Raw genomic sequence first — 23,815 nt, 5'->3', positions numbered from 1 at the left:
TTGGTTTTCTTCTGCACAGCTCGTCAAAATCAACTTTTTCAAGACTATTTTGATCATTTTTACCATCTCGCCATGTTGCGATTTCACTTTAACAATACTTCCCATGAGCCTTGCTTTTCTCTGAAGCGTGAAGTCAGCACTCCCACTTATTACTGGGAACTCAAGCACCCACCTCCTCTACTGTAAGTACATGTCTATTTAATTACATTTTTAAAAACTATTTTTAATGTATCCAGAATCCTGTATTTTGTGTTTTATTTTAGACATAATAAGTGTGTTTTCCTTTCTGGAGGTGCAGTTAACATACTTGCACTTTCATGTTACCCAAGTTTCAGAGTTGCTGCCTTGTTCCCCCTTGTGCAACCTTTCTCCAGTGCTGCCCCATGCACATTCGCCTTACCACCCATTTTAGGTTGCTGCTCCTTGCTTCGTCATGCTCCATATGCTGCTCCTTACATTTTTTTGCTCACACACCTGCGAGTAGAAAAAACATTCTCATTTACAACACCAATAGCTCTAACTTTCACAAATGCGAGACCTATAGCATTGGAAATGCTTGATTTCCCTAGCCTCTGTCTACAACGCCACGCTGCCTTGCCAGGTGTCAGGCTCCACCTGCAATTTGTAGCTTGCCGTTGCACAATTCTTTAATTGTTTCACATTTTCTAATTGTGTTGCTTTGACTAAGTTCTTTGTGTCGAGGGGCATTTTGCCCACTCGCTCGTTCCTCGCCTCTGTCCTCTTGCAAGCTTCTCTTTCGTCTCTTGGTGCACTCCCACCTCTTTAGTAAGGTGCAGCTGCCTCACTGTCCCTGGGCTCACTCTTGCCTATGTAGCCAGCCTGGGTTTAGCATCCTAAAACTGCTCAGGTCTATTTCCTTCATCCGGTTTTTCCATGGGCGTCAACTACCATCGCACCAGGGGCGTAACACAGGCCCCCGCATCCCCCGCAGTGCGGGGGGCCCGAGCTGTAGGGGGTCCCCTCAGCACTGTGCTCAGGCCTGAGCACTCCAGATTAAATCTGGTGGGGAGCCCCTCCATGTACATGGCAGGGGGCCCCCTTAAACTTTCGTTATGCCACTGCATCGCACTGCCTGGTGTAGTGTCGGGCCTCAGGCCTGCATAACCTGAAATGATGCACACAGACACAGTATACTCTGGTGTTACAAACTGGCCCCGGGCAGGTCTGTCTCTTGTTTTCGTCTGTCAGATGCCTTCTGACAGTGGTGAGTTTTTGGATACCGAGGCGGTAGCCCCATTACTCCACATTCATTTTGAGTTTTTTAGTCGCTGTTTAGGTTGTCTTATTGATGTGTGATACTTTGTCACGTGCGCCCGGCCTCTTTTATTGACAGGGTCAGCTGACTGGTGACGCCTGTGGTGGGTGGGTGTAGAGTGTATGTCACATCCTGGTGGAACACTAGAATGTATCCAGCCGGATACTACATCTGGGTCCACCCTTCAGCTGTCTGTACACTCAGCGGCCTGTGGATTTGCCTTCGGAAGTGGTATTCTGAGCTGTCTGGTCATTTGGAGGTGGGCAACAAGTGAAAATACTTTGTGGAAACTACAAGTAGTGCAGTATAGAGTGTCCTAACTACCAGCGTTTGCCTTGAAATCAGAGCTGTATGGATGTTAACCACTACTCCTCTTCTGCTTCACTTTTAGCGGTAGATCACACAGTGTCGACTTTCTGACAGGCCAGTAATGCTTGTAGTTGATGTATGGGCAGGTCGCTGGAGCGACTGCCAACATTGCCACACAAGCCTCGCCCCTACTCTTGAATTGTATTCAGCTATTTATTTCATTTATTTATTCTTTTATTTACTACAATTTTACAAAATAATCGATATATATTATACAATTTATAATTGACTTGTAATTATTCACAATTCAAGAGCTTCCAAAATAGACATGTTAAGACTTCTGTGCGGCATAGATTGTTAATCCTGCTAATGTAGGAACATTTTAGCACTCAAGTACACACGAAAAAACACCGTCGCCAGTAGAATATCTCATTTATAGCTTCAACCATTGTTCCCAAATCATAGCTTGCGGCTGGCCCCACAATAAAAGAATGAGATTGCGAAACAATAAACCCTGGATACATTTAATAAATGTCGAGACTGATGTCAGTGTGGTCTCCATTTTGCTAATAGCATACTGGCAGAGTGCACGCCTGTTGACACATCCATTTCTGAGGCGCTCACACTAATATTCCTTCCGGGTCGTGTATCTTGTGGCCGTATTCTGAAGGTGCCTCAGTATTCCAAACATCTAGTTATGTGCGGAGCTGGACGAATGCGGTGGTAAGAATGATGACAGAGGAATCAGAAAAAGCAAGTTTTAGTCCACGCTTCCCTCTTCAGCAAAAGTAATGCTTTTCCATCCGAATCACGCTGTCTGTCTGCGAGACACAGGTTTTAAATATGTCTTAGGTAAATGTGCTTATTTTCTGCAAAGCGACCTACTGCTTCATGACACTAGATCTATACTATTTTAACTCAAAAGGGAAAATAAAAACTTTGAAACATGTATCTGGATTTGAAAAAAATTGGTAGTAACTCATGGTTTTATTGAGAGTTTAGCAGATGGGATACTACTCTGTCAAAATATGTTGCATATCGCTGGATGCCATTATATGCACCGTAGGCTATGAAGGACTTGTAATACTGTGGCCGGGTCACCCACCCACGTTTGTGATGGAGTATCCTGTTCATCAACTCTAAATAAGGCCTTCAGTCATTGAAACGCTAATCTAGATACAACAAACCTAAAAAGTCTAAGAGCAGTCACACCAGTGTCAAACATATCCAACCAGGAAAGCCATTGCAAAGGGTTGTGATAGTCCAAAATGCAAAGTCCATAGTGCAAAGGGATCTGTTAGATGATTTTTATTAAGTTGACTTCAGGTCCATCAGGATACATGCAAAAAAGTCTCTTTTTATCTTCGAATAATGGTTAGCGAAGGGAATAATCGTATTTCTAGAAGTTTGAAATGAAAAGGCCACCTACCCCCTTTCAATAGTCAACGCTCTTTGTTGGTCTCAATCTATATGTTTTTAGAAGACAGCAATACATTATATGCTTGTCTTGCTGCAATGAAGACAACACACTTCAATATAATTTTGAAAATCTATCACCCATTAGATCCGTGTATTTTTCAGTTTTGTCCAAAACCATTCAATACATTCCCGAGGGGCTAATCATCTGGCCTGGTGAGGGCAGAAGGGTGGCACTGTGCTGTAGATTTGATATCAAGTATAGCACACTGAATAAAAGTGTCTCTGCTTTACTACAGTTCAGCTGCAACCTACCGGAGGTTATCAAGCCTTGCATTCCAGATAGATAAGCTGCAATTTTGTGGCGTCAATCAAGATGTTTTTCTAGTTTCACAAATATCTGTAAATTATCTACATAATTTATTTAACTACTGTATTGATAGAACAAAACTGATCATGAGGCACCTACATATTGTTTGGAAAAAAGTATTTGATACTGCCCAGGTGAAATGTTACGGGCATTACCACAGAGTTATTGACAAGTACACCAGGGGAAGAACAGTTCATATAGTGGGTGCAATGATTTGGAATCCAATGGCGATATATTATCTGAGGATTTCTATACAATACTAGACTACTTTTCGTTAACTCCAAAGTGCTAGGCGAAGAAAACAGGGAGAGAGTGCATTGGGGAAAAACATGTTTTTTGAGAGATCTGAGACCCAGCTGGATCAGATTTTGAAGAGATGGTTTATCTGCCACTACTGGAAACTCAGGAAGTCGTGTTCAGATCTCACATCTAAAGGGAAAGGAGTACCAAATGCCAAGGCAGTGTGCATGCAGTAATCAAACTGAGTTCACTTCCTGAACTGGAAAATATAAGAAATGAAATCTGCCCATGTAGCCCCCATAAATCTTATGATTTGGACTATCCCTTTTTGCACTTTTTGCTGTGAGCGAGTCTCACAAACTGGGTCTCACTTATGGTAAATTCAGTTGATGTTGACTAGGAATATGGGCTATCAGTGACTGCTCTTTAAAATAAGACAGCTGCTGCACATATAGGCTAAGAGGCTGCGAGCTGGTTACACACAAATCCAGGAGTACACATGTGTGATCACATGTGTGGGCTGCGTGAGTGAGACTACCATCTTACACAACCCAGTATCTGCACACAGGTAACCTGTTAAAGAAGGGACCCTTCAAGGATTGATACTGATCTGGGTTAGACCTTAAAATTTGAATAAGCATTCATCGTATAGGTCTGTTGTGCTTAGTGAAAGTTTGTTGTGATTCAATAAACTACACATAATAGGTGACATCTGCTCTAAATACACTTTTTCCCCACTTATGCCAAAAAGGCCATTGAGGTATCAATCTTAGAGTAAGCATGCATCCTGAGTGTAGAATCACGGTGCCTTTCTTCATATGCACATTCTTTGTGGCACTTCAGAAACTGTCATATTTCCATAGCCCAGCCATAATCAGGTTCTTGACCTTTGTCCCCCCCTACTGGGCAAAGTTCATCACTCTCCTGGCCAGCAGAAGAATCAAAGACATCCCCCAAAATAGAGCAATTAACAGTGCTTGGCACAGTTTCTTGGAAAGGAAGGGATTAGGAGTATATCTGCATCTCCCAATTAACTCCTCACACTGAACCTGGATATGGAAAGCCTAAGTCCACATAAACAACACCTGAAGGCAAGACTGCCAAAGCAAATACTGGAGGGGCATCCCATTGTAACTTTGGTGAAAAGAAGTTGGGCAGTTGATTGAGTTGGTGTGAAGCTGAGGCTCACAGGGAAGGTATTTTCATAGGCCACTTGATGTTGCCATCTTTAAATTTCCCAGAATGCTGTGTGGAGGTTTGGGGCAAGGGTGGAGTGATGATGTGGCATTCTAGGATAGGCCAGGGGTGCCTCATTTCTAGAACATTCCGCCCCACTTAAACACCCTTGCATTGCAGGAGGAGGAGGCTCTTAAGAAGACTATGCAACTGGAGCTTGATGCTGAAATAATGCTTCAAAGAACAAGACCCCGGAACCTCTGCAAATATGGACTTTATGACTTTAACTTCAGCTGGCACCCAGGACTAGTATTATTTTCTGGATAGCCATTAATGTTGCCCCCTTATGCCCCCTGAGGAACAGTTAGGGAAATGGACCTGCTTTGGGACACTGGAAGGTTTGTTTGACTTTTATGGGATGGCCTTTGGCTCAGCTGACACAAAGGTGCCCTACAAGTAGCCATGAAGCTGAGAGACCTGAGGCGTGCAGTAGGGAGGGTGTTCTGCTGGCTGGCTGTGGAAGATGCAACTCATGCAGGACCGAGCATCAAGATGCCCGGCATATGGCAGGTCAGGCAAGGGAGCATCAAATTCAAGCTCCCCAAACAAAAATATCAAAGTTAGAGCCCAGAAGACCTGAGGTAAATGCTGCTGGTGGCAAGAACGCACACCTAGTACAGAAACAAGCCCACAATTAGCAATATGTGATGGAGAAACAGGCCTCAGAAGCTTGGCAACCCAAGGGAACTGTGAGAAGTTGGCCTGATATATGCTGTCCACTAGTTATAGTGGGCACCTTGTATCAATCCAAACAACCCCTTATGGGGTTAGGTTAAAGACAACCTTTATTGAAAGCTATCCTAGGGGTAGCTATGGAGAGCAGCCTTCAGTCTAAGTCTTGAAGGAATGTAAAGCAGCTTGTTTTACCAGTCTATAATCTCTCGAATGCCCAAATGAAAGGACAACCACACCAGGTATATATTTAAAATATATGTATTTAAAATAAAACACATCCCTCTAGTCTCTTTATGAGACTGGAGTTCAAAGTACTTAAGTTACAAGATAGCAATCAACAGTAATAGCACCAATACAAGTTTGGGCCCTAGGGGAGTACCAAATCATATACCAATAAAGTGGTATAAGAACCACGACTGAACTAGACACAAGGCCTAGAGCCTGTAGAATCGCAGGGACCCCAAGGAACCACCCAAGGTAGTGACATAGGGGACCCACGGGGGCCGTGTGCAGTGTGTGAACACAGCCGCGGGTTCCCGTTAGCTTCTATGGGCAATGTCGCCTTTGGAAATTTAAAGATTAGGGAAACTTAGAAATGAGTCAGGACCAAACCCTTTTGGACTTAAGAAGTTCTAGGGCTAGCACCCATGGGAGCACCGGAGTACTCGTGTTACCTCACACAGGGAAGCCGGGTGCATAGGTGTCTTTTGGTGTCGAGTCGCGTCGTCGATTTCAATGGAAGCTGTGAAGAAGTGTTGCTGCCGTGAAGAGGAGAAGTGTCCGAAGTGAACCAAGCCTGGATCTAGGATGGAAGGAACCTGAAAGCAGAGGGGACAGAGTCTGGGTCATTTAAAAGTGAACAAGGTCACGATAGACCAATGCCCACAGATGTTGGGTGCTTCAGGTGAGTTGATGGGTGTCTTGACTCTTCAGCCACGAGGTCCAGGAGGTGCCGATGACAGCCAGGAGCTGGATTCGAGCTGTCCCACAAAGTCTGTCGAGTGCTGCGGTGTCGGCTACGAGATTGGACCCAACAATCCTTGGCAACGGCAAGTCACTGGGAATCAGAGAAAGGACGGCGGTGCAGACCAGCAAGGTCTGGGGGATTCACCCTGCAAAGATAAGTCGGGGCACATCTGGAGAAACCAGGAAAGCCCAATCAGAAGAGGAGTTGCCTTTGTGGGTACCTACTAGCCAACGGGCAACGCGAAGGAGCCTCAAGCGGTCGCACTGGAAACTGGCACACGGGTCACTCGTGGAGTGGAGGCCAGCAATCTTCGGTGCAGGAGATGCTCAAGGCTGGGGCTACTCAGAGCCCAAAGCACAACTTCAAGGAAGACCACGAAGATGATGGTGTCCAGGGGTCATGGTTTCACGTCACCCATGGTAGCCACGGGCCTCAGCTTTGCTGTGGACTCAGGGTAGCCTCGGGGAAGTCTGGAAATCTACCTCTGGTGATGCAAAGACTTCGGCGTCCGGCGGGAGCTTCAGCAATGCAGACCGGTCAGTTGCATCTTTGGTGCCTGAAAACAGGGGAGTCACTCCTTGACCCCAAGGAGGATTTCTTCAGTCTTCTAAGCAAAGTAGAACATCGAAGGTCCAGGATTTATATTGCAGAGTTTCGTCCAGGGTAATCTAAAGTCGCAAGGACTGGGTTCCCATACTTATACAAAGTTTGAGGGCTGGACATACTCTAGGGACCCACCTATGGGAGGGTTTAGAAAGAGGGGTGGTTACACCCATTTCCTTTGTCCAGTTTCACACCAGAGCAGGGGCTGGTAGCTCCTGCAGCCGGTTTGAACTGGACTATGCACAGGGACAGCAAGTGTGCCTCCAGTGCAGTACTTCAAAGCACCAGAGAGTGCTCCCATCCAGCCCCAATACACATCTACCTGTCTGGAGAGGTGGTTACACCTCCCTGGGACACGAAATCTATTGTCCAGGCCTCCCCTGCCAGAGTTTTGGTCAGCAGCAGGAGGCCAGATGCATTTTATGATGCCAGGGCTGTAGAAACTCCTACCGGGTTAGACCAGTGTGAACATGTCTCTCCCTCAAGAAGGGTGGAATGCTACACCCGCCACCAGAACTGGCGGGGGGGGGGTGGGTAGTATTCCAAAGCGTTTGACACCAAACACAACATGTTTCTGTGCAGCCATCCCAAAGTTAGCTTTTATCGCGCGGTTATAATGCACTTAAGGGTATATGGTCAGGCTACACCACAAACAGCATCAGAGGAGGAACTCCGAACGCTGCAGAGGGGCTCTGCTCATGCAGGGGCACCCTCTCACATAAAAACCAAGCACTCTGCCTTCCGGATTGTTAAGGCCTGCCATCGGAGTGACTTATAGGTTTTATATGTGTGTACAATGGTAGTGATATAGGTAGCCTATGCCACTGTAAGGGGTACAAGCACCACCCTACCCAGGCTGCAGTAGCAGACCTGTGGTGTCATTTTGGAGTGCTTCCCAGGGGTGGCATAATACATGCTTCAGCCCCTGGTAGGCCTCTGAGTTACCTATGCCCTAGGTACATAGTATACCATATACTAGGGGCTTATAATGCACTCCAGAATCCAATTAGAAATGTACCTAATATACATGGAAACCATTTTAGAGAGGAAGCAGCTAGGTTGGGGTCCTGATTAGCAGGGCCACAGCCAGACTAAGGACGAAAAACAGTGAAACACCAGCAAAAAGTGGGGGTACCCATGTGAAGCAGATCCTACTCTCCTACACAACCCCCCCCCAAACGCAGGGACATTAAACTAACCTTGACCAGTTGAGTCTTCATGTTCTAAGTGGAAATACCTAGAGAGTCCATCTGCACTGGCATGGTTACTCCCAGGTCTATGTTCCACTGTAAAGGCCATCCCTGTAGGGAAATGGACCACCTAAGCAGTTTGGGGTTTTCACCCTTCATTTGTTTTAGACATAAGAGGGGCTTATGGTCTGAACAAGGAAGTGAGTACCAAACAAGTATGGCCTCAACTTCTTCAGAGCCCACACCATAGCAAAAGCCTCCCTCTCAATGGCTGACCAACGTTTCTCTCTAGGGGTCAGCCTTCTGCTTATGAAAACTACTGGCTGATCCTGACCTTCATCATTCAATTGTGACAGTACAGCCCCTACCCCAATTCAGATGCATCTGTTTGGACAATGAACTTCTTGGAGTAGTCAGGGCTCTGCAGAATGGGAGCAGTGCACATGGCCTGCTTCAGGTCATCAAATGCCTTTTGACAGCTAGCTGTCCACTGAACCTTTTTGGGCATCTTTTTAGAAGTTAAGTCATTCAGGGGTGTCACTATTGATCCACACCCCTTGACAAATCTCCTATAGTACCCAGTCAGGCCTAAGAAGGCTCTCACCTGAGTCTGGGTAGTTGGAGCAACCCAGTCCATGATGGTCTGGATTTTTGCTCTGTAGTGGTTGAAACTGACCTCCACCTACAAGGTGGCCCAGGTACACAACCTGACTCTGCCCTATCTGGCATTTAGTAGCCTTGATAGTGAGGCCTGCTTTTTTCAGGGCCTCCAAAACATTCCTCAGGTGGACCAGGTGATCCTCCCAGGTGGAGCTAAAGACAGCAATATCATCTAGATATGCTGCACTATAGTCTTCCAGGCCTGTAAGGACTTGATTCACCAACCTTTGGAAAGTGGCAGGTGCATTCCTCAAACCAAAGGGCATTACCACAACCTGATAGTGCCCACTAGGGGTAGAAAATGCTGTCTTTGGCTTTGCATCATCAGCTAGTCTGATCTGCCAGTAGACAGCTGGCATGTCAAATGTGCTTAGAAACTTGGCTGAGGCCAAAGTATCTATTAGCTCATCTGCCCTGGGGAAGGGATTGGCATCAGTCCTAATGACTGCATTGAGACCCCTGTAGTCTACACAAAACCTAATTTCTCTCTTGCCATCAGTGGTGTGAGGTTTAGGTACCAGGACTACTGGACTAGCCCAAGGGCTAACTGAGGGTTCAATCACTCCCAAATCCAACATCCTTTTGACTTTTGTCCTTATACAGTCCCTGACATGGTCATGTTGCCTGTAGATCTTATTCTTCACAGGCAGATTTTCCCCAGTGTCCACTTCATGAGTGCACCAGGTGGTCTGACTTGGAGTCAGAGAAAACATATGTCTGAACTGGCTGAGAAGGTTTCTGCAGTCAGTTTTCTGCTGGGCAGTGAGGCTTCCTGCCAAGGCTACACCATCAACTGACCCATCGTCGGGGTTCTGAGAAAGCAGGTCAGGGAGTGGGTCACTCTCTTCCTCCTGTCCTTCATCAGCAGCCATGAGTAAGCCCATGTCTGCCCTGTCAACATATGGTTTAAGTCTGTTGACGTGAAGTACCTTATGGGGACTCCTAGGGGTTCCAAGGTCTATCAAGTAGGTAACCTCCCCTTTCTGCTCAACAATTGTATGGGGGCCACTCCATTTGTCCCGGAGGGCTGCTGGGGCCACAGACTCCAACACCCACACTTTCTGTCCTGGCTGGTAAACAGTCAGTACAGCCTTTTGGTCATGCCAAGCTTTTTGCAGTTCCTGGCTAGCCTCAAGGTTTTTGGTTGCCTTTTTCATATACTCAGCCATCCTGGAGTGGAGACCAAGTACATAGTCCACTATATCCTGTTTGGGGGGCTTGAGAGGTAACTCCCATCCTTCCTTAACCAGACACAATGGACCCCTCACAGGGTGACCAAACAAAAGTTCAAAAGGGCTTTAACCAACCCCCTTTTGAGGCACCTCCCTGTATGCAAATAAAAGGCAGGGCAAGAGTATGTCCCATCTTCGTCTAAGCTTTTCTGGGAGTCCTTTAATCATGCCCTTTAAGGTTTTGTTAAACCTTTCAACTAAACCATTGCATTGTGGGTGATAGGGTGTGGTGAACTTGTAGTTCACTCCACACCCCTTCCACATAGCAGTCAAGTAACTAGACATGAAGTTTGTAACCCTGTCAGATACTACCCCCTTAGGAAAGCCCACTCTTGAGAATACACCCAAGAGAGCTCTTGTCACCACAGGTGCTGTGGTGGTCCTTGGGGGAATTGCCTCTGGGTACCTGGTGGCATGATCCACTACCACCAGTTAAATCTGTGCCCAGATGCTGTTTGAGGATCCATGGGACCAACAATGTCAATCCCTACCCTCTCAAAGGGAACCCCCACCGTAGGTTGTGATATCAGGGGGGCCTTTGTGGTTCCACCTGCCTTGCCACTGGCTTGGCAGGTCACACAGGAGCGACAAAACTCCTTAGTGTCTTCAGACATGTGGGACCAGTGAAAGTGAGGGACAATTCTGTCCCAAGTCTTGTTCTGGCCCAGGTGTCCTGATTGGGGAATATCATGGGCTAGTGTCAATAGGAAGCCCCTAAACTTCAGAGGTATAACCAACCTCCTGGATGCACCAGGCTTGGGGTCTCTACTCTCTGAGTAAAGGAGTCCATCATCCCAATAAACGTTATGGGTGCCACAAGCATTCCCAGCAGCCTCATCAGCAGCTTGCTTTCTGAGGGGTTCAAGAGAGGGGCAGGTTTTCTGCTCCTGGCTCAGATCAGACCTGGAAGAGCCCCCTGTCCCCAAGAACTCAACCTGGTCAGGTTCAAGCTCCTCTGGGACAGTTCCTTCTTCAGGCTCAAGATCATCTCCATGAGGAGACTGCTCAGCATTCTGAGTCAGGTGTGAAGGCTCTGCCTTAACCCTACTGCTCCTCCTCTTGTGAGGCACCTGGTCCATTTTTCCCTGTCCAGCTTTAGACATTTTGGCCTGTGACCTAGTCAGCAAAGACATGAGCAGGGATCTCAAAAAGTTCTGCATGTGTCCAGAGCTCTACTTCAGCCCAAGCTGAAGTCTCTAGTTCATTGCCAAGCAAGCACTGTACTGGTAGGTCTGCACTTACCACAACCTTCTTAAGGCCAGTTACCCCTCCCCAGGAGAAGTTAACAACTGCCAGAGAATTGTCTGTTCTGACATTGCTAGCATTGGTCACTTGGTACATTTCACCAAGTATAATCTGCCCAGGTTCCACAAGATCTTTTGTCACCATTGTGACACTTGCTCCTGTGTCCCTGAATGCCCAAGCCTCTACTCCATTTATTAAAGGCTGTTGTCTGTATTTGCCCAGATTACTGGGACTCACAAAGGGGGACATATCCATGCCCCCATCACAGACAAGCACAGCCTGAGTTGGAACTCTGACTAGGCCAGAGTCCATCTCAGAACCCAGGGTCAACCCTACTACACCCTTATTCTGGACATTGCCACCACCTATTGTAGCTGTACTAGGGGGAACAGTTGCCTTAGGGACAATGGTGGCTGGAGTAGAGTCTTTGGACTTGGTGCAGTCACATGTCCAGTGAGTTTTCTGTTTACAGATTTTGCACCAAGGTTTCTTTTGGCCTTTTCCCTTGTTAGACTGTGACTCCCCATTGGAAGAAGATTTTTGGGGCCCTTGAGAAGATTTCTGGTCTTTACCCTTGTCCCCACTCTTGCCAGAGTTCTCGGCATCTTGCTTCTTTGGGTCACCACCTTGGTTCTGTACATTTTGCCTCACCCTGGTTCTGGCCCATTTGTCTGCCTTCTTTCCCAATTGTTGGGGAGAGGTCAGATCAGAGTCTACCAGGTACTGGTGCAACAGCTGATTTTGACAGTTATTAAGAATCTGCTCCCTCATTATCAGAATGTACAATACTATGAAGTCACACACTTTACTGCCCAATAACCAACCTTCCAGAGCCTTAGCAGCACAGTCAACAAAGTCAACCCAGTCTTGATTTTGTGCTTTTTGGGTATCTCTGAAATGTAACCTGTATTGCTCAGTGATTAGGCCAAACCCATCTATTAGTGCACTTTTCAAGACCTGGTAATCATCAGCATCCTCTTCTCTTACAGTAAGGAGCTTATCTCTACCTTTGTCTGCAAAGGAGAGCCATAAGATTGCTGTCCACTGACCTTGAGGGACCTTCTGTACTTTACAAGCCCTCTTCAAGGCAGTTATCCATTTGTGAATGTCATCCCCACTCTGGTAGGGAGGGACAATTATACATAGGTTTCTATGGTCATAACACCTCTCCCTATCTCTAGGGAAATTGCTGCCACCAAGGGACTCTAGTCCCTCCTTTTCACTAGCTCTGTAGAGCTCTAGGGCTTCCCTTTCTAGGGCCATCTGCTGCTTTCTGAGGTTGAACTTAATTTGCTCATACTTCAGCAGTCTCTCTCTTCTATCCTGGGAGGTTTCCCTCCCTCTAAGAGAGGAACCAGAGGTCCCTACAGATGAGGTAGTCTGGACAGATCCCCTTGAGAGAGATCTATCCCTTCTAATCCTACTTTCAACTCTTCCTGGAGGAACAAAGAGGGGAGCATTGTTGTCATCCTCCTCATCCTCATCCAGGGGAGCTGGGTTCACCAGGTCCTGATCATTGTCATTAGTCTGGTCAGCATTAGAGGTGGGGTCAGGGGAGTTGCCACCCCTAGGCCTACCCTCAGCTGCTGCCCCACCCACTCTGCCTACCCCTTCAGGCCCACTAGGCCCTGGGAGATCATCCAGCTTGAGCATCTTAAAGGGATGCTGGGTGGTTGGGCTTTTGCTTGTCTTCAGCTTCCTAATGGAACATAAGGCCCTAAGCTGTGCAAAGGAGAGATCCTCATATCTATAGGTGTCTTGTGGTATCGGGTCGCGTCGTCGATTTCAATGGAAGCTGGCGAAGAAGTGCTGCTGCCGTGAAGAGGAGAAGTGTCCGAAGCGATCCAAGCCTGGATCTAGGATGGAAGGTACCTGAAAGCAGAGGGAACAGAGTCTGGGTCACTTACCAGTGACCAAGGGTACGATAGACCAATGCCCACAGATTTCAGGTGCTTCAGGTGAGTAAAACGGGTGTCTTGACTCTTCAGCCACGAGGTCCAGGAGGCGCCGATGACAACCAGGAGCTGGATTCGAGCTGTCCCACGAAGTCTGTCGAGTGCTGCAGTGTTGGCGACCAGATTGGACCCAACAAGCCCTGGCAACGGCAAGTCACTGGGAATCAGAGAAAGGACGGCGGTGCAGACCAGCAAGGTCTGGGGGACTCACCCAGCAAAGGTAAGTAGGGGCACGTCTGGAGCAACCAGGAAAACTGAATCAGAAGATGAGTTGCCTTTGTGGGGACCTACTAGCCAATGGGCTAGCAATCGCGAAGGAGCCTCAAGCGGTCGCACTGGAAACTGGCCCATGGGTCACTCGTGGAGTGGAGGCCAGCAATCTTCGGTGCAGGAGATGCTCAAGGCTGGGGCTACTCAGAGCCCAAAGCACAACTTCAAGGAAGACCAGGAAGATGCAAAAGTTCACGGTGTCCAGGGGTCATGGTTCCACATCACCCACGATAGCCACGGGCCTCAGCTTTGCTGTGGACTCAGGATAGCCTTGGGTAAGTCTGGAAATCCACCTCTGGTGATGCAAAGACTTCGGCGTTTGTCGGGAGCTTCAGCGATGCAGACCGGTCAGTTGCTTCTTTGGTGCCTGCCAAGCAGGGGAGTCACTCCTTGACCCCAAGGGAGATTTCTTCAGTCTTCTAAGCAAAGTAGAACATCGAAGGTCCAGGATATATATTGCAGAGTTTTGTCCAGTCTAAAGTCGCAAGGACTGGGTTCCCATACTTATACAAAGTTTGGGGGTTGGACATACTCTAGGGACCCACCTATGGGAGGGTTTGGAAAGAGGGGTGGTTACACCCATTTCCTTTGTCCAGTTTCGCACCAGAGCAGGGGCAGGTAGCCCCTGCAACCAGTTTGAACAGGACTATGCACAGGGACACCAAGTGTGCCCCCAGTGCAGGACTTCAAAGCACCAGAGAGTGCTCCCGCCCAGCCCCAATACACATCTGCCTGTCTGGGGAGGTGGTTACACCTCCCTGTGACAGGAAACCTATTGTCCAGGCCTCCCCTGCCAGAGTTTCGGCCAGCAGCAGGAGGCCAGACCCGTGTCTGTGGCAGAGGCATCCATTTTGTGATGCCAGGGCTGTAGAAAGTCCTACCGGGTTTGACCAGTGTAAACATGTCTCTCCCTCTAGAAGGGTGGAATGCTACCCCCGCTGCCAGAGCTGGTGGGGGGGGGTAGTATTCCAAAGCCTTTGACACCAAACACGACATGTTTCCATGCAGCCATCCCAAAGTTAGCATTTACCGCGAGGTTATGATGCACTTAAGAGTATATGGTCAGGCTGCACCCCAAACAGCATCAGAGGAGGTACTCCGAACGCTGCAGAGGGGCTCTGCTCATGCAGGGGCACCCTCTCACATAAGTACCAGGCACTCTGCCTTCAGGATTGTTAAGGCCTGCCATAGGAGTGACTTATAGATTTTATATGTGTATGCAATGGTAGCGATATTCGTAGCCTATACCACTGTAAGGGGTGGAAGCACCACCTTACCCAAGCTGCAGTAGCAGACCTGTGGTGTCATTTTGGAGTGCTTACCAGGGGTGGCATAATACATGCTTCAGCCCCTGGTAGGCCTCTGAGGTACCTATGCTTTAGGTACATAGTATACCATATACTAGGGGCTTATAAGGCACTCCAGAATCCAATTAGAAATGTACCTAATGTACATGGAAACTTTTTTTACAGAGGAAGCAGCGAGGCTGGGGTCCTGATTAGCAGGGCCACAGCCAGATTGAGGTCGAAAAACAGTGAAACGCCAGCAAAGTGTTGGGGTACCCATGTGAAGCAGATCTTACTCTCCTACAGGAACCAAACAGAAAAAGGAGTGCCTAGTGCTCCATTGCTCAATTCCAAGAACTGGTGCAATCTTCATTACTGATTATTAATAGGGAGCGGTCATGCATTGTGCACCATACACAGATCCTCTTTTGGCTGGTGAATCCATTCCCAGGGGGATGAATCATGAGGTGCTGTACTTGGGACTCCAAATCCCTGGGACAGAAAACAAAGAACTGGGAGTGCAGCTGTGCTACCACACTGCTGTGTACCATGCACTCCACTCTCTGTGCCCATTTCTGGGGGGGGGGAGGAATTTGCACATGGTCCCAGTCTGCTGTGATTGGGGCCAAAGGACCAGGAGGGTGCTGTCTCTATGCCAGCACACAACAGCTGTGTTGGTCATGAGAGCTGGCCAGACATCACATGCTCCTTGCACAGTCTCAGAAGTACTGCACAGTCATAGAAGGAGCAGGGGCATCTAGCTGTAAAAAAAATTAAAACTTTGACCTAAGCTGCATTGGAAACCTGGCTTTTGAAAAACAAGAATTCTGCAATGAAAGCAGTCCGTTTTAGTGATACCAGCCTTATAGGTGCCCCATAATCCCCTGGGGGGGGCTAAGTATTTACATGTTGTGCTTGCGGTGCCCTAGGAATGGCTGTGGCACCACCAACAAATTTGTAAGTGCCTTTCAGGTCTGCAGGGAGCCCAGCAGCCCCCCAGAAAATACTCCTAGAAAATAGCCTAAAGTGTCCCAGCTGGATGTGTGGATGATCTCTGAAAAGTTTGCCTTTATTTATTAAGCACCCCTGCAGCTTTATTTTTGTATTTGGGCTCTGGAGGAGTAGGGCCCTGTTCGTTAGTTCTAACGCTGCAGTAGCAGCATAGTGAAAGTAAAAATAAGACTAAGACTTCGACACATGTTATTCAATGCAATGTTTTATTGGCTATTGTTAGGACTAGGGTCTCTAGATGGCCAAGGTTTGCAGACTGTTATTTTTATTATTAGGGAGGTTTATAAAGCGCTTGGTAACGCTCGAAAGCGTGTCCCCGCGCTACAGCTGAGAGACTCAGAGCAGTAGTGAGGAGTAGGCACGACTATCTTGAAAAGAGGAGAGTTTTTAAATTCTTCCGGAAGCTGGATTCCGAGGGGTCTAGGCGGAGATTAAGAGGCAGGGCGTTCCAGCGCTTCGCTGCCAAATGGCGAAAAGAGCGTCCACCCATACGAGCCTTTCTGACCCTAGGGACCACAAGTAGACCTCCGTGAGAAGAGCGCAGAGCGCGAGAAGGTTCATACCTGATAGCAAGGTTCTGGAGTGGTCTGGGAGCTTTCCGAGCAAGGATGCGATGGCAGGTACAGAGGGCTTTAAATTCCACTCTGCTTCTCACTGGCAGCCAGTGGAGAGTGTGAAGGGCAGCTTTCGAATCCGATCTATTAGGAATTTTAAGGATGAGTCGGGCTGCCGCGTTCTGCAATACCTGGAGGCGGTTTATTGCCTTACAGGTGGCTCCTAAGTACAAAAGGTTGCCATAGTCTAGGCGCGATGTCACGAGGGCATGTACCAACGTTCTCCGGGCGGACATAGGAAGGAGAGCAAGGACCTTGCGTAAGATTTTTAAAACGCTAAAGCAGACACCCGCCACTCGGTTTATTTGGGGTCCAAAAGACAGGTCAGCATCGAGCCATACGCCCAGGTTTTTTACTTCCTGACGGGGCATAGGTGCTTGCCCTAGGCATGGGGGCCACCATGCCGACGACCAGACGGAAGGACTCCCCCCCACCACGAGTACCTCGGTCTTGTTGCCATTTAATTTCAGGCAATTAGTGGACATCCAGGTTGCAAGATCTTGCATGCAAGCTCTGAAGCTGTCCATAACAAGTCCGGGCGCTCGAGAGAGGGAGATGACCAACTGCGTGTCATCGGCATATGACACGATTTCCAATCCATGACTCGCGGCAATTGAAGCCACTGGAGAGACATAAAGATTAAATAAAGTTGGGCTCAGGGACGATCCCTGGGGAACGCCCTGTCCCAAACCTATGTCTCTAGAGTAGTGATCACCCAGGCGGACTTGGAAGCTTCTCCCAGTTAGGAACGATTGGATCCATTGAAGTGCAGCCTCAGATATTCCTCCGTTATTCAGACACTGTAGCAAGTTGGCATGAGCAACAGTGTCAAATGCTGCACTCAGGTCCAATAGGATGAGGGCCATGGTGTGACCCTCATCCGCCCCCTGACGTAGGGATTCCACCGCCGTCAGTAATGCAGATTCTGTAGAGTGACGGGGACGAAAACCGAATTGAGTATCGTGTAATAAGGTGGCTTTATCAACAAAGTCCATCAGTTGTAGATTGACCGTTTTTTCGGCTACTTTGGCTAAGTATGGTAGGAGAGAAATTGGCCGCAGGTTCTCAAGTTTCTCAAAACTAATGGTAGGTTTCTTCCTTAAAGGTAGGACCACCGCCCTTTTCCAGTCTTTAGGTACTGTCATGGTACTAAAAGACACGTCTAGTAGATGTCTGATGTAAGGTTCTAATACCACCAGACAATCCACTAGACGTTTAGGTGTGGTAGGATCCCGTGGAGAACCCGACCTCACTGATCTACAAATTTTTAGGAAGTCTTCTGGGGGCGGGACGAAGAAGTGGGTCAGTCTGCGTCTATCACCCCATTCCCTGGGGCTTTCGACAAATTCTGTCCCAGTTATAGGCTGCGTTGGGAACGCTGAATAGATTTTGGCTATTTTTTCTGAAAAGAAATCTGCAATTTTATTGCATGATTCGGGGGAACAATCAACTGGGGTATTGATTGATTTTCCGCTCGAAAGAGTTTTATAGAGTGAAAACAGCTCTTTCGTTGAGTTACCAGCTTCACTGATTCTGGACGCATAGTATGCTGCTTTAGATTTTCTGATTTGACCATGGTAAAGTCGTCTGTTAGTCAAGTCAGTGCAGTAACTGTCCAAGTAGGAACCATCACTCTAGTAAAGGGAAGTCAGATACACATCCTAAATTAACCTGTGCTTACCCTGTGGTAGCTTGGAACAGAGCAGTCAGGCTTAGCTTAAGAGGCAATGTGTAAAGTATTTGTACAACACTTAAATTACAGTAACTCAATTAAAACTCCCCTCTCCCTATTCTGTCCCAGAAAGGCTATCAGAGTGCAGAAGAGTCCTCTGCCACACCCAGACCTTCCTGTGCTAGTGGCTTCATAAAATGCACAGAGTGTAGGTTTTTCCCAGCCCAAAACTGGATTGAAGACAGGCTGCAGGCACACATTGCAAAGTTAAGAGCAGAGAAATGTCCACTTTCTCACAGTGGGATTTCTAAAATGGTAATGTCAAATCCCACTATACGCCTAAAGTGGATTTATCGCCACCATTCCAAAGATTAGACACATGATGTACCTACATCTGACTTTTAGTTGCATGACATCCTACCCATAGGGTTACCTAGTGCCTTCCCCAAGGCTGACGTATGTATAATCAAAGCGGAGTTTAAGGCTTCACAAGTGATTTTAAATGCCAAGTCCAAGTGTCAGTAAACTGCACACACAGGCCCTGCAATGGCAGCCCTGAGACAGGTATGAAAGGCTGCTAGTATGAGTGGCACAACCAGTGCTCCAGGTCCACCAGTACCATTTAGATTACCGGCCCTGGGTATATGGTAAACCACTTTACAAGGGACTTACAGGTAAACTAAATATACCAACCAGGTATACACTAATGTTTAGGGGAGAAGCACATGCACATTAGCACTGGTTAGCAGTGGTAAAGTGTTCAGAACCCTAAGGCCAACAAAATGATACAGCAAAAAGTGGAGGTGAGCAGGCAAAAAGATGGGGAAGAGCACCCTAAGGGTGGAAGGTCTAACATCTATGTTAGTGATTAATAATGCAAAGTTTTATTGTTGAATGTTGGTAATACTGGTACTATCCCCTCTGACTTCAATGGTAATGCAATGTTGGATTATACAATTTTGCTGGTTTTACCAATGAGTTGGCACCTTGGCAAAGCCACTAGGCCTGCCTCATTGATAATACAACCCTCTCACATTGTGATATTGCATCTAGTGTTGGTGGGGGTATTGTGTCTATTGAGGATAGGACCCGCCAAGTGTGTAACGTGTTAAAAGGGTGTCACCAAATTTATTTCCACCAACCTAATTTTGTGCATTTGTAATTAATTCATTGTATTTAGTAGTATGAGTGTAATAAAAGTACTTGCCCTTTTTGTAAGGAAAAGCACTGACAGGACAATGATTTATTGAGTGTTGTTGAGGCGTATATGTAAGCTGGGGGTGTTAGCCCACACCACCTCCCCTGAGTAGGCTTTGGAGTGATCTACTGAGACTGTCTATATTAAGGGGAAATTGCACATACATTTTCTGGAACAGCTCACATCATTCTCAACCAATAACCTAGTTTCTTACTGTCAAAGATAGCAGAGATCAGCCCTGGTTAAGAGGAAGGTGAGCAGGAATAGTGTACAGAATTTCTCCATGCTTGATTCTGAGTGGGCTGATGATCCTGTATCTGTTTTTCACAGGTGTTAGAGCTTAGACCCAATTTCAACAGGTCTAATTCCACCATGAAAAATCACATGAAGCTTTGGTTGCAGCAGCAGCCAAGCCTATTTTCCTATTTTGTTTTCGGACAGGAGAAACAACCAATGCTACCATCAGCCTTGCTTCCCTTTTCTTCTGCTACTTCCCACACCCTCTCCATCCTCACACACAGACCGCAGCATACATTTATCACCTGCTGTTTCCAGGTGGTAAATCTATGTGTTAAAGCCCACAGAACTGTGAATTCCTTGTGGTTTCTTGGGGCTTAGCTTGCAGGTGCATGGTTCTGATTGATATTACCACACAGAAACATTATTTTAATGTGGGGATTTTCCCTCTCTCTTACACCATGAAACTCATATTTAGGCACATAATATGATCTGATCATTGCAGGCTTAAGTTGCTACACGCTGTTTGATTTTGATTTCTTTGCCACTTAGTATGCGACTTGGCTGACAGACCTATATACAGATACTTCAGTAAATCAGTTACTGCACTATAAGCATTGTGTGCAGCTTAAGACTCATGAGACAATAACTACAGGGGAAAACATATTGTGAATAAGAAAATGGAAAACACAACTAAAAAATTGAGAAATGTATATTTGAAGTATTCAACCTTATATTGGCTGAGAGTGTAACTTTTCAGATCAGAGAAAAAAGAGGAGATGTTTAGCAGCATATGTGGATTTTTTTTCTGATTTCTGACTGCAATTTGGTGTAGAGATTTCTTCTATTAGTGTGGTCTGTTTCTTTATTCCCTTCCGTGCGGAAGATGGAGCCTGTTCTGTCCTCTGCCATGGTGGTCGTGTGCGGAAGACGGAAACGTTTACAGTAGAGGGATTTCCATTTTCATTTTTCAGCCTTGGGAGCAGAGGAAGAGCTTCCTCTTCTGCCCGAGGTATTGTTTTTTAGTTTAATGACGAACGCTGCCCATGCTGCTCTGACGTCATTGCATTGAAAGTGAAATGAGCCAATCGGTTTGTTAGAAAAAATGGGTCAGTTTTTGGGTGGAACACTTCGCAGCATCCATGTTGCTTTTTGGGCTGTTTCCTGTTGCGTGTACTAGGTGTACCCACACCAGTGAAGTAACTTTATATCAGGAGACTTGGGGTAATACCGGGTGGAAAGACGTTTGTAGCTACCTGCACATTGCACAACATTCCCTCACAGAAATGTGAGGAAAATGTGTTTTGTTAGTCAAACTTTGAGGTTTGCAAGGAATTCTATGTAATACAACTTGGCGAGAGCCACACTAATTAGGCCACCTTGAATAGTCCTAGGTGTCTAGTTTTCAGAAATGTACAGGTAGGCTAGGCTTCCTTAGGTGCCGGCTGAGCTATGATCTAAAATCAAGGGGAACACAGAATAGAAGAACAAGTGATATTACCAATGTCATGTACTTTAGGTTAGTCCCATCATGTACATACCGATTACATACATTGTGTCCCATCCACACGACATAACGGTCTTACACAGGTGACCTTTTACCTAGTAGCTTACTTCTGTCTCTCCAACATCAGGCTCTTGATACCATATCTTAATCCCTGTACCTGACTTACATACACATGTCCCCAGGAACGGAAGATTTATTCTGTACAAGGGTCACCACTTTTTTTTCATCCATGGCCAACAGCCAGCTGTGCATGATCATATTTGTTTAGAAAAGGATTAGAAGGGGATTAGCGAATGTTTTCAAAACATATCGATTCTAGAAAAAACCCGGAGTGACCACTTGAAAAGACCCTTACTCCCCCTTAGACGCAGGTGGAGAATTCCTTCGGAGCTGGACTGAGAATCTGCAGGCTGATCCTTCGACGGGCAGAGATCTGACATTCGTTGCGGGGTGCCATCCTCAGTGCAGAGATGGGGTCATTCATTCAGAACCATCAGTTGAGGGGTTAGCACTTCCCCGGGGAATTATTGGCTCCATTACGTTCTATTAGGACATATCCTAGCACTTAACACATACATGCTTCATCCAAACCTCTAGGCTAGGCACGGTTAGGTAGGGTACGCATCGTAGCAGTACGCCAATGCTATTGTTTTATGTAATATGCTTTTGTTCATCTTACTAACACTATGGCAGAAATGTATCTACTTTTTACGATATTGGTACTAGCGATTACTATTTCTGCTCCTGTCTTTTGATTGTCGCAGCTAATATGTTTCATACAAGAGTGACGCTTGACCAATGAATGATTATTGAAACCATTCCAATCATTATTCTATGTATTCTGAGAAAAACAAGCACGGGTGACTGAGTGAAAGATACCATATTGTTTCCACGATACCTGAGGAATCAGGATTGTCATGTTCAGTGGTTGCCAGAAACTACATACACCACTGTAGGAAAACAGGGGGGTGGTAGTGGCACTGATGAGCTAGCAGGTCTAACGGCTGGCTCATCCTGTGGGGGTGTCCACAGTCTGTTTGCACACCAAGCCCTCAGTTTAGGTCATCTAGAATGTACAGGTCCTGGGAGGTCCAAGGGACTACACAACACCAATTGTCTTTCTCTGAATTTGCCCCTTCCAAATGCAAGGCAGTGTGGAAAAAAGAAGTTGTTTTGAGAAATACATTCCAATTCACATGCTAGTATGGGTACCCACAAAATCAGAGATGTGCAAATACCCACTGCTTCTGATCTACTTCACCTAACTGTAATGTACTTGACCCATAGACTGGTCTCAAATTGTGTGATCATTGTCAACTTTCAAAAACGGTTGAGTAGGACCTAAATTTAGCTTGACCTGATAAAATGTGTCTTGCCATAGCGAGTGGGCAAGTAGATGTTTCAAGGGCTGCTTCCAGCCCACCAGATCATAAAGGAGGGGGTCCATCAGGTATGGGGAGGATTTCCCCCCATGGCAGATTTCAGAAGCTCTGACCGGGCTCCAAGGTGGGACCTGGAGTGAGAGACCCCATCCTGGGCTCCATCCTCCGGTCCACCACATGGTCAAACTCCCAGGATGGGGTCCCGCAGGACCATGGTTGCCTCCCATGTGTGGCTCCATTCATAAGCTCTGACAGGGCCCTGCCAGGACTGGGGCATATCCCCCCCCGGGCCCCGTCCTCCATCTGGCCACACTATGAAGGTCTCAGGGTGTTAGGCTCATTGGACCCGGGATGCTCCTCCTGCTTGGCTGGGTTCAGAGACTCTGATTGGGTCCCTAGTGGGCACTGAAGTGTTAGCCCCCATCCTGGGCTCTGTCCCCCAGTTGGCTGTGCCATGAAGAGCCTGGGACAGGGCACCATTCATTGGGCCTGGGGAGGCTTCTCCTGTGTAGCCGGGTTCAGGAGCTCTGACTGGGCACCTTGGACAGGGTGGGAGCCCCCTCCTGGGCCCCGTCCACCAGCCACCCGCACCATACAGCGAAGGGACTGAGACGGGGTCCGTCAGGCCCAGAGAGGCTTTGCCTGCTTTGTCGGGTTCAGGAGCTCTGACCAAGCTCCACCAGACGTTGGGGTGGGTGCTCCTACCCTGGACTCTCTCCCCTGGCCTGTGCACTTCCAAGAGCCTGTGGCGGGGGTCCATCAGGGCTGGGGAGGCTTCCCCGGTTTGGCTGGATTCAGAAGCTCCGACCGGGACCCGGCGGGCCCTGGGGTGTCACAGTCCTGGGCCCCGCTCTTGGGCTCGCCATGTTGCAAAGCACCTGGGATGGGGTCTCATGGGCCAGGAGCTATGCCAGGTCCGGGGTCGGCGCTCCCACCCTAGGCTGCAGCTTACCGCACCGCCGAGGGCCTGGGAGGCCTCCCATGCTTCACTAGTATATTAAGGTGCCTGTGTCCCTGGGTTGGAGCCCTCTCAGGGGCCACCTTGCAGCTCCATGACTGAGACCAGGATGGGGCTCTGAGCAACCCGGCCACAGAGTTCCCCTCCTCTGTAAGGAGAAGAAAAAGCCCTTTCGTTAAGGCACAGCGCGACCAGATGACCATTCCTTGAGCCCGGCCAGCTGGTCGCTCTGAGCCCCTCGAGAATCTGGCCATGCACCCTGCTTTTCAATGGGGCATCTAGTTGGCAGGGTTGTCATGTAAGTCC

This window comes from Triturus cristatus, chromosome 11 (genome assembly GCF_964204655.1).
Source record: "Triturus cristatus chromosome 11, aTriCri1.1, whole genome shotgun sequence".
NCBI classification, from domain to species: domain Eukaryota; kingdom Metazoa; phylum Chordata; class Amphibia; order Caudata; family Salamandridae; genus Triturus; species Triturus cristatus.
The sequence above is the reverse complement of the archived record's forward strand: the minus strand, read 5'-3'. Positions refer to the sequence as shown.